Raw genomic sequence first — 13,574 nt, 5'->3', positions numbered from 1 at the left:
AATACTCAACAAAATTCTGGCAAACCGAATCCAAGAGCACATCAAAACAATCATCCACCATGATCAAGTAGGCTTCATCCCAGGCATGCAGGGATGGTTTAATATACGGAAAACCATCAACGTGATCCATTATATAAACAAACTGAAAGAACAAAACCACATGATCATTTCATTAGATGCTGAGAAAGCATTTGACAAAATTCAACACCCCTTCATGATAAAAGTCCTGGAAAGAATAGGAATCCAAGGCCCATACCTAAACATAGTAAAAGCCATATACAGCAAAACCAGTGGCTAACATTAAACTAAATGGAGAGAAACTTGAAGCAATCCCACTAAAATCAGGGACTAGACAAGGCTGCCCACTCTCTCCCTACTTATTCAATATAGTTCTTGGAAGTTCTAGCCAGAGCAATCAGACAACAAAAGGAGGTCAAGGGGATACAGATCGAAAAGAAGAAGTCAAAATATCACTATTTGCAGATGATATGATAGTATATTTAAGTGATCCCAAAAGTTCCACCAGAGAACTACTAAAGCTGATAAACAACTTCAGCAAAGTGGCTGGGTATAAAATTAACTCAAATAAATCAGTAGCCTTCTCTACACAAAAGAGAAACAAGCCGAGAAAGAAATTAGGGAAACGACACCCTCCATAATAGACCCAAATAATATAAAAGTACCTCGTGTGACTTTAACCAAGCAAGTAAAAGATTTGTACAACAAGAACTTCAAGACACTGAAGAAAGAAATTGAAGAAGACCTCAGAAGATGGAAAGATCTCCCATGCTCATGGATTGGCAGGATTAATATAGTAAAAATGGCCATTTTACCAAAAGCGATCTACAGATTCAATGCAATCCCCATCAAAATACCAATCCAATTCTTCAAAGAGTTAGACAGAACAATTTGCAAATTCATCTGGAATAACAAAAAACCCAGGATAGCTAAAACTATCCTCAACAATAAAAGGACTTCAGGGGAATCGCTATCCCTGAACTCAAGCAGTATTACAGAGCAATAGTGATAAAACTGCATGGTATTGGTACAGAGACAGACAGATAGACCAATGGAATAGAATTGAAGACCCAGAAATGAACCCACACACCTATGGTCACTTGATTTTGACAAAGGAGCCAAAACCATCCAATGGAAAAAGATAGCATTTTCAGCAAATGGTGCTGGTTCAACTGGAGGTCAACATGTAGAAGAATGCAGATCGATCCATGCTTATCACCCTGTACAAAGCTTAAGTCCAAGTGGATCAAGGACCTCCACATCAAACCAGACACACTCAAACTAATAGAAGAAAAACTAGGGAAGCATCTGGAACACATGGGCACTGGAAAAAATTTCCTGAACAAAACACCAATGGCTTATGCTCTAAGATCAAGAATCGACAAATGGGATCTCATAAAACTACAAAGCTTCTGTAAGGCAAAGGACACTGTGGTCAGGACAAAACGGCAAACAACAGATTGGGAAAAGATCTTTACCAGTCCTACATCTGATAGAGGGCTAATATCCAAAATATACAAAGAACTCAAAAGTTAGACCAAGAGGGAGACAAATAACCCTATTAAAAAATGGGGTTCAGAGCTAAACAAAGAATTCACAGCTGAGGAATGCCGAATGGCTGAGAAACACCTAAAGAAATGTTCAACATCTTTAGTCATCAGGGAAATGCAAATCAAAACAACCCTGAGATTTCACCTCACACCAGTGAGAATGGCTAAGATCAAAAACTCAGGTGACAGCAAATGCTGGCGAGGATGCGGAGAAAGAGGAACACCCTCCATTGTTGGTGGGGTTGCAGACTGGTACAACCATTCTGGAAATCAGTCTGGAGGTTTCTCAGAAAATTGACATTGAACTGCCTGAGGATCCAGCTATACCTCTTGGGCATATACCCAAAAGATGCCCCAACATATAAAAAAAGACACGTGCTCCACTATGTTCATCGCAGCCTTATTTATAATAGCCAGAAGCTGGAAAGAACCCAGATGCCCTTCAACAGAGGAATGGATACAGAAAATGTGGTACATCTACACAATGGAATATTACTCAGCTATCAAAAAAATCAACGATTTTATGAAATTCAGAGGCAAATGGTTGAACTGGAAAATATCATCCTGAGTGAGCTAACCTAATCACAGAAAGACATACATGGTATGCACTCACTGATAAGTGGCTATTAGCCCAAATGCTTGAATTACCCTAGTTGCCTAGAACAAATGAAACTCAAGACGGATGATCAAAATGTGAAGGCTTCACCCTTCTTTAAAAGGGGAACAAGAATACCCTTTGGCAGGGAAGAGAGAGGCAAAGATTAAAACAGAGACTGAAGGAACACCCATTCAGAGCCTGCCCCACATGTGGCCCATACATATAGAGCCACCCAATTAGACAAGATGGATGAAGCAAAGAAGTGCAGACCGACAGGAGCCGGATGTAGATCGATCCTGAGAGACACAGCCAGAATACAGCAAATACAGAGGCGAATGCCAGCAGCAAACCACTGAACTGAGAACGGGACCCCTGCTGAAGGAATCAGAGAATGAACTGAAGAGCTTGAAGGCTTGAGACCCCATATGTACAACAATGCCAAGCAACCAGAGCTTCCAGGGACCAAGCCACTACCTAAAGACTATACATGGACTGACCCTGGACTCTGACCTCAGAGGTAGCAATGAATATCCTAGTAAGAGCACCAGTGGAAGGGGAAGCCCTGGGTCCTGCTAAAGACTGAACCCCAGTGAACTAGACTGTCGGGGAGGGCGGCAATGGGGGAGGGGGGAGGGAACACCCATAAGGAAGGGGGGAGGAAGGATGTCTTTGCCTCTAATGAGAAAGACCGTTTGGCAGCAGCAACAATGATGTAGACAAATTAAACTTCACGGAAGATGTCATCAAGGCCTGGATTGCTTGGCTAATGTGTAAAAGACACTGTGATCCACCTCCAGCACCACAAAATAGAAAGAAGAGAGAGGGGGGAGAGGAAGTAGGGGGAGGAGTGAGGAGGAGGAGGAGGAGAAAGAGGAGGAGGAGGAGGAGGAGAAAAACAACAATAACAATAACAAGAGGAAAAAAGAAGGAGGGAAAAGATTATCAACAAAGTAAAAAGTTAATTCATAAAATATAAAAAACATGTTATGAGTAATATGTCTGATAAGAAATAAGTATCCAGAATATGGAGAGAATTTTATATTTAACAACAACAAAATCTTTCAAAAATCTTCTAAAGCCTTGAATAAACATTTTCATCAAAAATTGTAGTGAAGTAGACCAATGTACCAATAAACAATGAAAATATGCTGAATACAGTTAACAATGAGCAAGCAAGCTGGACCTTTCTCCAGTGGAAGAGGAAGCGGGAGAGGCAATATTCATTCTCGTGACAGATGGTGGTTGCCATGTCTAATCCAGCAACTGCACGTCTGTGGAAGTGAAAATGAGCGTTGGTCACAAAAGTTAAAGAAAAGTTCAGGCATGGTGACATATCCATGGTATTCCAGCACTCGGGAGCAAAAGCTCAAGGACAGCTTTGTTTACCTAGAAAGCTAAAAAGCCAGTTTGGGGGTACACAAGACAGACAGACGGATGAAAGAAATGTGGGCGGTTATCTCTCAGGTATGCTCAAAGTGACTAGCAAACAAGACGTGCTACACACAGATGTTGTCAGGTTTCTGTTACTATACCGAATGCCCAGATTGTCCAGTTCATAAAAAGAAAGGAGTGATGGAGCTTTCAGTCCTTGACTACTTGACACTTTGGGGCCAGTGAGGCAGCCATCATGATGCTACATGGCAAAACCATTCACCTACTAGCTAGCTGCAGAAGAGATGACGGAGGAGGAATAGAGTCCCAATATCCTCCTCAAGGGCCTGCTCTCAGTGGTCAGGAGATCTTCAGCTTGGTCCTACTTCACGATACTGTCCATATGGAGATTAGGCCTTTGGGTGACGTACCAGATCTAAATGGAATCAAGAGCGGAAAGTGGCTCGGCTTTAAAAAGGAAGACATTTCTGACATGTATAACAGCACTGGTGAAACCTGAGTGTAGGAGGCACAGCTTAAAGAGAGCATTAAAGGAAGCAGACTATTAAATATGTGGGGCTATTTTCTTCGAAGGAAGAAAATGACTGATGCCTGGTCACCTGGAAGGCTGAAGTCGTCTAACAACCTGGCAGTCTGTTTCCTGATTCCCCCAATATCCTGAGCGTTGTTTAGTTCCTCATCCTTGGCTTAGTCTCTCAGCAAATAGGACTCAGACATATGACAATGGCCCAGATGTACTCTGAATTCTGCATCAGTAGAAGGATAAGTATGTTTATTACAAATCCTTTCTTCTTAGGCCCTTGACCTGAGCACTCTTTTTTTATAAAGAAAATAAGTTTATTGACTTGTTCAAGGTTCAGAAGGATGAAAAGTCCAAACTCCATGCAGCCAGGTCATCTGCGATACAAACTCCTGGAAAGCATAATGGAGAAACAGGGAAGAAAAAGAAATAACTCAGTGCAATTAGAAAGGCAATTAATCTTTTCCGGGACTGATACATTCTGACATAATTATCTTCCACTAGATTTTACCTCCTCTTGAGTCTGGATTTGCCCTTGATTATGTGGGGACACTGGAGTTGGAGGCCAAGAAAGAGGGCCGCAAATGATGTAAATACAATCCTTATGGGTAAATTCTCAAAATAGTATGCAAAATTTAAAGTATTAATTCAACTGAGCATCTAGTCCGGAGCACTTTATCAGCCATTCTTACTGTAAGGCTCACAGGCGCTTTCCTGCTTGCTAGGGAGTTTTCATAGGGCTATGCTCAAAGTCTGGTTCTGCTAACTGTCGGTTGGCAACCTCTTTCCAAAGTTGTACTGTGCTGAGGAGCAATGCTAGCAACAAGGCTAGATGTCAGACTCTGGACGTCTGAACCGGCACCCGTGAAAGAGGTGTTGACTCGAGTTTCATTCTCCACTTTGTGTGGAGTGTTTCCCTGCTGACCACGAATCTCTCAGTGTCCCCAACACCCGAGGATATTGTCCAAAGTAAAATAGGGCCTTTCCAAAGAGAGAATCTGGTTCCATTTACATGCAAAGTCCATGTCTCAGAGACAGAGGGTGAGACAGTAGTTACTAAGGAGGAGTGAGATTAGAAAGCAATACACAGAGCTGAAAGTCTGGAAAAATAGAAACAACAAAACACAACAATCGGAGGAGTAAAAACATATAAGGATTGAGCTGAGAAATTCAATAGGCAGAACCTATAGTGGCAGGTAGCATCTACAGAAACAGGCATCCACAGCAAGACACGACGTTAATAGCAGACTGAGAAGAGGCTCAACAAGCACAGGGATAGAACATTTAAAACGACAGAAGCAAAACTAGACAAAGGAAGACATAAATAGAGAATGCCTGGAGGAAATAGAGGACCACCGCCTAGAGACTACACATTTGCATAGCGAGCTACGGAGGGAGATGGAGGGAAAGACCAGGAAGCATGTTTAAAAATTGCCTAAAATGCTTCTCATATTGGGACAGATTCCAACAAAATGAAGGTCTTCCCAATAAAATCAACAAAAAGGAAAGTTCACTAGAAGACACAATTATCAAGTGATCAAAAACGGAGAGATGGCTCAGTTGCTCAGTACTTCTCTAGCCCTTGCAAAGGACCTTGATTCAGTTTCCAGCACCCCCATGGCAGCTCGCAACCTCCTATACCTCCAGCTCCAAGAACACATGCCTTTTTCTGGTTTCCTGGAGCACTGCATACATATGTTACATAAACAAACATGCAAACACTGGTACACATAGAAAAGCAAATACAATATTTAAAAAAGACCAAAATCAAGGAAGAAACTCTGAGAGCAATGAAGGATACAAGCAGATCACGTATTAGCAATTACTAATACAATATAATTGGCTTTCTCAGCAGAATAACTTCCAGGCCAGGGGGAAGTAGGGTGGAATAGTCAGAATTTGGAAAGAGGAAAGCTGCCAAACAAAACTGCTTTATCTAGTAAGCCTACCTTTCAAAATCAAAGATGTCTAGGAGAGATCTTCTCTACTAGATTTACAATACAGAACGTACTACAGGGAGGTCTTTAAACTGAAAATGAAGGCTGCTCATTAATAACACAACATGAAAGCCCAACGCTGAACAGTGTTAGAGCAGTTATATACAGACTGCCCCAGGACCACGATGTGCACAGCAGCTTTATCTCAACAACAACAACAACAAACCAGTATAGACAAGAATATCAGAATCAACCACAGACAGAATAAATAGACAATAAGTACACAGAAGAGCCTGTACATCCTGACATCCAGACTGTAAAATATTCCGGAACGTAAGTGTAGAGTTGCCGTATGCAGACCAAGTTTAAATTCCTATGGGTTTGAAATAAAACTGAGTGTAGGATATTCTGTGGAAGTCTCGTGGTTACCACAAGGCAAAAAATCTTTAGCAAAGCAATAAAGTAGAAACAGAAAGGATTAAAAGCATACCATTATAGAAAACCATCAAACCACAGAGGGAGATAGTAATAAAAGGCCCACAAACTCTTACCAGTACTGTAGCAGCAGGAAATGCTTACCTTTCAATAACTACATTAAATATAAATTGATTAAATTCTCCATTAAAAGGACATAGAAGAATATATAACATATATATTTTTTATACATTTTTTAAAGTTGTACTGTGCTTAAAAGTTGAGTTGGCCTATATACATATATGTATGTATATATATATGCACCTAACTTTGGAAGACCTAACTGTACAAAAGTACACATGGGAAATTTTGAAAAGAGACATAGGTAGCAATACAGAAACAGTGAGGGACATCAATATCCCCCTTTCAGTCAGGGAAAGATAGGATTTGGATAACAACGTGAACGTGTAAAAGCGCCCCGCACAGAACACTGATGTAAAAGCAGAGAATGTCTGCTCTTCTCCCGACCTCATGGAATGTTCTTCTGGACTAATCCCATGTGAGAACATAAAAGTTAGTAAGATTTAAGAAGGCTAAAAGTGTATCAAGTGTCTTTTCTGCTTATAATGTTACTGAACTAGAAACTGATTCCAGAAGATACTTGAGAAAAATTGGAAAGGAAAAAATTTACAGAAGTAAAATTTTTAACAATTTGTAAAAGTAAAAAAATGTAAAATTACTCCTGAACATTGAACAAATGAAAAAGAAACATAAAAGACATCTTGAGATATACATCAAAGAAAATTCCAGGACCTTAATATTTCATGACTGGGTTTAGCAATCATATAAATAACTAAGAGCCTCAAAACTTCCAAAAACGTGGAGAGGATGGAATATTCCAGAACCTGGACAGCAAGGCCAAGTGTGGAAAAAATATAAAAATGTGCTGGCTCCAGCAAAAGCAGCTCTTTAAAGATGTATTTTATCATATGTGCCTAAGTGTTTATGTATACGTGTGCATCATGTGCATGTAATACCCAAGCAGGCCAGAAGAGGGCATCAGATCTCCTAGAACTGGAATTACAGGTGGTTTTGAGCTACCATGTAGGGTTGGGAACTTAACCCATGTCCTCTGCAAGAGCAGCCAATTCTCTGAGTCACCTCTGCTGAGTCATCTCTGCAGCCTATGGGGGCAGCAATCCTAACAATGCTTATAGGAATAAATGTACACAAGCCAGGAATTAAGGATGTCAAACACGAATACTTAAAGTACTAGAGAAAAAAAAACAACTAAAATTAGCAGAAAGACAAGAAAACTAGAAATGAAATCAAGATCTAGAAAATCATTCAAAAGGGAAAAAGACGAAATATAAATATTGGCTTTATAAAAACAAGCATTAATAAAAAACCTGACTAAAACAAAAAAACGACAGAGAAAAGATTCAAATAAATAAAACCACAAAAGATACCAAAGCACCAGTGGAGATCAATACTTTGGATAATCTAGAACCATCAGATAAATTCCTAGACACATATAATCTGGCCACACTGAACCACGAAGAAAGAAATTTGACCAGAACAAGTAAGGGAATCACATAGACAGCAAAGCCACTCCACAAAGAAAGGTCTGAGATCTGATAACTACATGACTCATTTTTTTATTAGATATATTTCTTTACTTACATTTCAAAGGTTATTCCCTTTCCCGGTTTCCTGTCCATAAGCCCCTATTACCTCCTCTCCCCTTCCCCCATACGGATATTCCACCCATACATCCTCCTTACTGCCTGCCTCCATATTCCCCTGCACTGAGGGTCCACCCTTGGCAGGACCAAGGGCTTCCCCTTCCACTGGTGCCCCAACAAGGCTATACTCTGCTACCTATGCAGTTGGAGCCCTGGGTCAGTCCATGTATAGTCTTTTTATAGTGGTTTAGTCCCTGGAAGCTCTGGTTGGTTGGCATTGTTGTTCATATGGGGTTGCAAGCCCCTTCAGTTCTTTCAATACCATGACTCAGTTTTAAAAACACAAAGAACTAATATCCTCAAAGTTTTCAAATATTTGAAAAGGAAGACATACGCCTAAATTCAAAGAGCGGTCATCATGACCCAGACATCAATGCCAGAGCAGGATTTCACAAGAAAGGAAAATCGCAGTCAATAATATTGTTAAATATAGACAGGAAGGCCCTCAGCAAGATACCAGTAAGTCAGATTCGATAGCACTCGGAGGGGATGGGGGGTGGGGCAGAGAGAGAGACAGAGAAAGAGACACGGACACACAGATCAGGGAGATTCCTTTAGAATTTCTCAATTTCTTAAACACAAACACGTACTCATATTTAAAAAAAAACATACAGTAGTTATTGGAATCTAATTTGTCACACTGTGATGCAACTACTTAAGTACACAATTTCATGAATTGTAAGAAACGCTTACCTGGAGCTCTGCCTGCTCTTATAGAGGACCAGGGTTTGATTCCCACCACCCTCATATCAGGTCACAACTCCCCGTTACTCCAGTTCTAGGGGAATCCAACTCCTACTGGCCTACATGGGTACCGAGCATGTACCTGGTGCACAAATATACAGGCAGGAAAATCACCCGTATACCTGAAACAAATTAACAAATTCATTAATGTTTAAAAAAGAGAAATGCCCATGGGGAACCCCTGTATAACCACAGCTATGTTCACCAAGATGCAGAAAGCGTCTTTGCACCCCTTCTAGTCAGTATCCCCAAGCCCCTCCACGACTTCTGCCCCTCACATGGCACAGCTTCCTGGTGGTCACTGTCAGACTTCATAAGAATGGGTAGGGAACCTGCATGCCACCTGCAGCACACGCTCTATGAAGTTCATCCATGTGGCTAGGTTTGTTACGTATTTGCGGCTCGTCTCCCTTCCCATCGCAGTGACTATTCAATTAAGTAGTCTTACTTATTAAGACAGCCCTCAAATTCAGGCATCGTAGCTTAAGTCTCTAATCCCAGCATTCAGGAGGCCAAGGCAATGTGAGTTTGAGGCCATCCTGAGCTACACAGTGAAACTCTCAGTAAAAATGATTAATACAGATTTGCAGCGGTGGCTCCCATAGCATGGGCTGTACTTGCAAAGACCTGGAGTTTTATTAGAGCAATCCCTTGGCAGCCCACAACCATGTACAACCATGTGCACTGCATTTCCAGTTCCAGGAGAATTTGATGCCTCCTTCTAGGCTTGAAAGGCATCTTGCACACATGCAGGCAAACATCTGGACACATAAAATATAAATAAATAAATAAATCTTAAAAAATGAAATATTAGTACCAAATTCTGTATTATGCAAAGTACAGGGGAAAAAAAAGGAGTGCCAGCATCCTACAGGTTCTGCTCAGAGAACGTAAGTTTCAGGAAGAGTAAGTGTGAAAGTGACTTCATGGGAATGCACAAAACCTAGTGTCCAAATCCGAGGCCAGTGGGCACATCCAGCTCAGACCAGAACTTCTGGCTTCGATCAGGAACTGAATTCTACAGTGTTTTCAATAAACAATTCCTAGGTAAACAACCCATTTGAAGCTGGGTTCATCTCATTTCTTAGGTTAATAAAAGCTGAGTTTACAGTGTTTGGGGTTTTGTCTTCCATTTTAATTACAGAATGCAACCCCAGTGCTCAAAGGAACTCTGTATTTTCCCCCTATTTAAGTCTTTTTCAAATAACAAATGGACCCATGGTAATGTGTGCTTTCTAGTGTAGTTGTTGGGTTTTGTTTTATTTTTGTTCCAGTTAAGGCTACATGCACTTAAGTGGCATGTACGTGAACACAGCAGATTATCCCAGGTGAGGGCAGGCTATTAACTCTATCATCTCAAACCCTTTTTTCCTCCTATAGTAAGCCTCATAGCATTGGCCAGAATCTTCCTCCACCGCCTCTTCCCCCTCCTCACCGTCACTCTTACACACCTCTCATCACACTACACTGAGGCAGAAGGATCGTGATTTGTAGCCTGTGCTACAAAGTGAGATCCTACCTCAAAAAATCAAAACTAGTAAGAGTTTACGAGATGGTTCAAAGGTTCCAGAGGACCCTGGTTGAATTCCTAGCACCCTTACGGTAGCTTTCAACCATCTGTAAATCCAGTTTCTGGGAATCTAACGCCCTCATCAGAGGCACTCCTTGAACATACTGCACATAGAATAAAAATTATGAAATACTAAATAAATCAATAACTAGCACTGTAGGCTTTTCTGTGTCCAGTTCCTATATGTTAGCAACATTCAGACTTCATCTGTAATTCATCTTTTAATACGATATGAACCCGTAACTTGTTTTGCAAGTAAGAATTTTCGAGGACCCTGTCTGTATCCAAATGTCACATTTCAAAACATGTCATGAACTAAAACGACACGTGCTTCAAAGCTAGGGCTTCTACTAGGGATTCTGAATGACCTCTCCTTAATTAAGGTCTTTAATTGTGCACCGTGGTTTGCCGGGCCAAGCTTTCAGAAGAAAATGCCCACTTGTCTGCTTGAAACACAGACTGTGAGGCATGTCGTTCCTAAGTGGCTCTGAGAAACTTAGAGGATAAACTCGATCCTTTGCAGATAACAAGGAGGTGAGTTAGCAAGGATGAGGAAAAGAATTCCTACTCCAAACCAACCTGCCGTGGACCTGCTGATGCTTCTGCATAAAGGAAAGTGAGCGAATGAGGAGAACAGCAGGCTTGGGAGTGTTCGTAGGGAGGGAGACAGGATGGTCAGTGATAAGTGACTCAAAGCAAGGTAGCCAGAAACAGGACAACTCCACAGGTACAGGGAACCCACTTTCAGACCTGACAGAGACCATGGGAAATGTGGCTGCCCCTTATGCCTCCATTGGGTGATGACAAGGCAGCCAGGTACCTAGCAGCTAGGTGCCTTGTCTCAAACATTGGTCATTTCCTCAGCTCCTAAGACAGCCTAGCATTTGCTGTGGTACAACTACCAGTGATGGCCAAGATCTTTATCACCACTGTGATTTCTGTCACCAAGAATCACAAATGGGTGTTTCTGTTACCACAGTCCAGCTTCATTTGAGTGAGCCTGAGATGCACTTTAGTGACAAATGGGGTGGAAATCTTTTTTTTTTTTTTAGATTTTTATTTATTTTACGTATGTGAATACACTGTAGCTGTCTTCAGACACACCAGAAGAAGGTTTCAGATCCCATTACAGATGGTTGTGAGCCACCATGTGGTTGCTGGGAATTGAACTCAGGACCTCTGGAAGAACAGTCAGTGCTCTTAACCACTGAGCCATCTCTCCAGCCCCTGGGGTGAAAATCTTAAGACAAAACATCCACACAAGGCTGGATTTTTAAGGACTGACAATGTTAACAGATAGCCACCTAGTTTTGACCTTGAGTTAGGGTCATCATGAAGAACATAGAGTACCCAGTTTGATGTGAATTTTACACAGGCAACAGCTGATTTCTTGCATGGAGGGCATGCTTAAACAAATAAACGACTCACAGCTCACTTGAAGTGCAAATGTAGCTGGGCTTCCTATATACTCTTTTTCCTTACCAGCAAAAAACTTCCTGACTCTATTGCATTTTTAACTTGTTTCCAAGTAGCAACCAGCACTGTCTCCAGATGTTCAAGGAGCAGCGGACCTGGTGAGGCTCAGTGTTCAGGTGCTGCTGACAGTTTGGATATGAGCTTGAAGCAACAAGCATTTTGTGACTCTCCTCCTTTCTCATGCTTTGCCTTCAGTCACTTCTAAGCAGAACTTTTTATGCAGGCTATTCTGCACTCACTGTCTGTAAAACACTTGTTTTCTCAGCTGAGCAGACATAAGATGTCCAGTATCCTGCATAAAAGAGGTGAGGTTTAAAAGTGGTTTCCTGTCCTTCCTCATCTCCAGGCTTCCTGCTTCTTCTGTCCGTCCCTGACTCCAGGGCCCTTTGTTGGCTGTAAAACATCAGCCCTTATTTCTCGCTGGGAGATACAAGATAGAAGGGCCTGGTGTATCTTTCATCTAACACCCCTGCTTTCAATAGGCTAATGGAGGAAATATTACTAATTTAAGAGATGTTCCCCAAAGTAGAAACATGGACAGAGTCCCTTCAGCCTCCTTATCCTGATCCCTTCGGTTATGGGAGCCCCCTTAACCACTGCTGGGGCTTCTGGTGGTCAGCCCCTACTGTGCCTGTCCTGTTCCAACGCAGCTAACCTCTTGCTTAACTGTGTGCATGCACCAATAATCTTTTATTATGTCATCATGCATTTTAGTGTGGGACGGCTATTATGTTTTAGAGGCCCCCATTTAGATTTATGAGCAAACGAGAAAGTGTGTGTGTGTGTGTGTGTGTGTGTGTGTGTGTGTGTGTTTGTGTTCAAATGCAATCTAATTAATCCAAGTGCATTTGTATGCCTATTAAAATTCACCTGTCTGGATTTTTCCATTTATCATGATTATACTGAGAAAGGGGCTGCCACCCTGTTTAATACCAGATGATCTATCATCAGGATGCTTTTAGTAATATTGTATTATTACTAATAATAGGAATGTTCTGTATGACTATCACTCTAGACTCATATCCCAAAGGTGCCTCAGAGCTCTCCTTGTGTACAACAGACACAAAGATAGCCTCATGGAACTCCAGACATGGGACAAGCCATCTGGTTACAGCTGATAGTGCCTTGGATTCTTCAGGCTGTAATCCAAGGCCATTGCTAGACCTAGAAAAGGGCTCACTAGGAACCAGCAGCTATTGGTATACAACATTAGGCACAGGACAATAGGCATGGGACCCAGCCAGCCTTCCCATACAGAATCTGTGGCCATTTCCACAATTGTCTCACACCCGAGGACAGCTCTGCTCACTTATGAGTTTGCACCCCTGTCATCAGGAAACATGAAAACCTGATACTCGATGGAGCCAAATGACAGTGATAACCCCAGAAAAAGAGGCACTGTGCTCCAGGGGAGACCCTGGGATGAGAAGGCTGACATGATGGAACCTCAGTCTTCAGCTGACCGCTCACAAAGAACTAGAGTGCCGAGGCCACTTGAAAAACAGGAGCTGAGTGCTCAGTGGAATTAACCCATTTGCATCTGCCCAGCTCCTCTGGAAAGCTAAAGATGCACATGGGTGAGAAGCATCACTGGCTGTCTGCATCCCTTC

The sequence above is a fragment of the Rattus rattus genome, chromosome 2, assembly GCF_011064425.1.
Source record: "Rattus rattus isolate New Zealand chromosome 2, Rrattus_CSIRO_v1, whole genome shotgun sequence".
In the NCBI taxonomy this organism is placed as follows: domain Eukaryota; kingdom Metazoa; phylum Chordata; class Mammalia; order Rodentia; family Muridae; genus Rattus; species Rattus rattus.
Note: the sequence above shows the minus strand (reverse complement) of the source record.